Here is a 3,715-nt window from a genome sequence, read left to right as displayed (position 1 = left end):
CTCTAGATCATGAACAAGACGAGGATGATCACCTTCACCACTTCTATTCAACATAGTACTGAAGTCCTAGCCAGAGTAATTAGACAAGAGAAAGAAAGAAAAGTCATCCAAATTGAAAAGGAGTAAGTCAAAGTATCCCTGTTTGCATACAACATGATCTTATATACAGAAAACCCTAAAGACTCCACCAAAAAAATGTTAGAACTAATAAACAAATTCAGTAAAGTTGCAGGATACAAAATTAACATACAAAAATCAGTAGCATTTCTATATACTAATAGCAAACTATCTGAAAAACAAATCAAGAAAAAAATTCCTTTTTCAATAATTACAAAAAAATTTTTAAAAAGATATGTAGGAATAAACTTAACCAAGGAAGTGAAAGACCCCTACGATGAAAAGTATAAAACTTTGAAGAAAGAAATTGAAGAGGCCATAAATGGTAAGATATTTCATGTTCATGGGTTGGAAGAATTTTTGTAATTAAAATAGCTATTCTACCCAAAGTGATCTACAGATTTAATGCAATTCCTATCAAAATACCAATGACACTCTTCACAGAAAAAGAAAAAAACAATCCTAAAATTCATATGTAACCAAAAACAACCCTGCATAGCCAAATAAATCCTGAGAAAAATGAACAAGGCTGGAAGTATCACACTACCTGACTTCAAATTATACTACAAAGCTACAGTAACCAAAACTGCATGGTACTGACATAAAAACTGACATATAGACCAATGGGAACCAAACACTGAGGCCAGAAATAAATTCACACACCTACAGTCAAATAGATCTTTGACAAAGGCACCAAGAACACATTATTGAGGAAAACAAAGTCTCTTCAGTAAATGGTGCTGGGAAAAGGATATCCACATGCTGAAGAATGAGACTAGACCCCTACCTCTCACTATATACAAAAAGAAATCAACTCAAAATGGATTAAAGATTTAAGTGTAAAACCCAAAACTATGAAACTACTAGAAGAAAACATAGGGGAAATGATCTATGACATGAGGTGGGTGAAGGAATTTTTAAATAAGACTTCAAAAGCGCAAACAATAAAAGCAAAAATAGAAAAATGCAATTACATCAAACTAAAAAGCTTTTGCACATCAAAGGAAACTGTTAACAGAGTGAAGAGACAACCCACAGAATGGGAGAAAATAAGTGATAACTATACATCTGACAAGGAGTTAATATCAACAATATATGAGGAACTTAACCAATTCAACAGCAAAAAAAACCCCCAAATAACCCTATTGAGAAATGGGCAAAGGATTTTAATAGACATTTCTCAAAAGAAGACATATGAATGGCCAACAGGCATATGCAAAAATGCTCAGCATCACTAATCATCAGGGAAACGCAAATCAAAACAAGACACTACTTCACTCCAGTTAGAATGGCTATTATCAAAAATACAAAAGAAAACAAGTATTGGTGAGAATGTGGAGAAAGGGAAACACTTGCACATTGTTGGTGGGAGTGTAAACTAGTACAGCCATTATGTAAAAGAGTATGGAAGCTCCTCAAAAAATTGAAAATAGAACTACCATATGATCCAGCAATCCCACTACTGGGTATATCTAAAGGAAATAAAATAAGGATTACAAAGACATATCTGTACTCCCATGTTCACTGAAGCTTTATTCACAATAGCCAAGATATTAAAACAAACTAAATGTCCTTTGCTGGATGAATGAATAGTGAAAATGTGGTGAATATATATACAATAAAATATTATTCAGCCTTAACGAAGGAAGGAAATCCTGTCATTTGTGACAACATGGATAGAGCTGGAAAACATTGTACTAAGTGAAATAAGAAAGACACACAAAGAGAAAAACTGTATGATCTCACTCACACATGGAACCTAAAATAGTCAAACTCATAGAAGCAAAGAGCAGGATAGAAGAGTAGCAAACAGTCAAATTCACTGAAGCAAAGAGTAGGACGCCAGGGGAATCTAATGTACAGCTCGGTGTAAACAGTTAATGATACTGTATTGTATACTTGTAATTTGCTAGGACAGATCTTAAATTAAATCTTCTCAACACACACACCCACACACCCACACACAATGTTAACTATGTGGATGTAATGGATATATAAATTAGCTTGATCATGGTGATCATTTCATAATGTATACATATATCAAAACATCAAGCTGTGTACCTTAAATACAACTTTTATATTTCAATGATATCTCAATAAAGCTGTTTAAAAAACACAAAATTAAAATACAAAATGTGCAACAACAAAATACAGATGATGAAGATCTGAGCAAGAAGAACAGAGGATGCAGCAAAGAAATATTTAAGAGGTAAAATCAGGAAGTCTTGGTGATCCATAAGATGGTAAGGTCCAGGAGCAGTTTGTGATAACTTCCAGGTTTCTTGTGTGGGTGACTGAGTAGATATTGGTAACACTCACTGAGGCAAGGGACAGTATAATAACCAAAGCAACAGATGTTTGTATTGTTGGGGTAGGGGCAAGCATTTTAATTACGTTTTGGATATGCTGAGTTTAACATCTACATGGAGATATCCCACATGAATTTGGATAACACAAGGCTGAAGCTCAAGGTCAGGACTGCAGATATAGAAGGAAAGTCATCAGCATAAAGGAGCTAGATAATACTTTAAGAGTGAATAAATCCTCAGCTAGCATAATACAGAATCAGGAGATGATATCTTAAAAGTGTTTGTCAAGAAACAGTAAGATGTGGAAAACAGTATGGCAGTTCCTCAAAAAATTAAACATAGAGCTACCATATGATTCACAGCGTTATTCACAATAGCCAAGATATGGAAACAAGGTTGTCCTTCTTCTAAGGTTGTCCACTTCTAAGTATATACCCAAAAGAAGTGAAAGCCAGGACTTGAAGAGATATTTGTACACCCATGTTCATAACAGCATGTTCATAATAGCCTTAAGATGAGAATAACCCACATTCCATCAACAAATGAATGCATAATACAATACTAAATACTAACACAATGGAATATTATTTGGCCTTAAAAGGGAAGAACATTCTGACACATGCTACAGCATGGATGAAACCTGACATTATGCTAATTGAAATAAGCCAGACACCAAAGAACAAATATTATATGATTTCACTTATAAGAGGTGCTTTGAATAGCCAAATTCATAGAGACAGAAAGCAGAATAGTGGTTACCAGGGGCTGGGGGAAGGAGAATGAGATGTTATTTTTTTTTTTAATTTTAATTAATCAATATACAATGTAGTTAGTTGATTTTCGTGTCCCTTTACCAATTCCTCCTTTCCCCCTTCCCTCTCTCCCCTCCCCCCTATCAACATCATATGTTCACTTGTTTTAACAAGTTCAAGGAATTGCTTTGATTATTGTGTCTTCTTCCCCTTCCCCCCATTTGTTTGTTTGTATGATTTATTTATTGTTGAAATGACTTATTTATTCATTGAAATGAAATGAAATAATCATTCATGAAATGATTATTTATTCATTTATTTTTAGCTCCCACAAATAAGTGAGAACATGTGGTACTTCTCTTTCTGTGCCTGGCTTATTTCACTGGGATGTTATTGGTTAGTGGGTATAGAGTTTCAGTTTGAGATGATAAAAACGTTCTGGAATTGGACGGTGGTGACTGATGGTTGCAGAACAATGTGAATGCACGTAATGCCACTGAAATGCACACTTAAAAATGGTTAAAATGGCAAATTTTA

Source organism: Cynocephalus volans, chromosome X, assembly GCF_027409185.1.
Source record: "Cynocephalus volans isolate mCynVol1 chromosome X, mCynVol1.pri, whole genome shotgun sequence".
NCBI classification, from domain to species: Eukaryota; Metazoa; Chordata; class Mammalia; order Dermoptera; family Cynocephalidae; genus Cynocephalus; species Cynocephalus volans.
The sequence above is the reverse complement of the archived record's forward strand: the minus strand, read 5'-3'. Positions refer to the sequence as shown.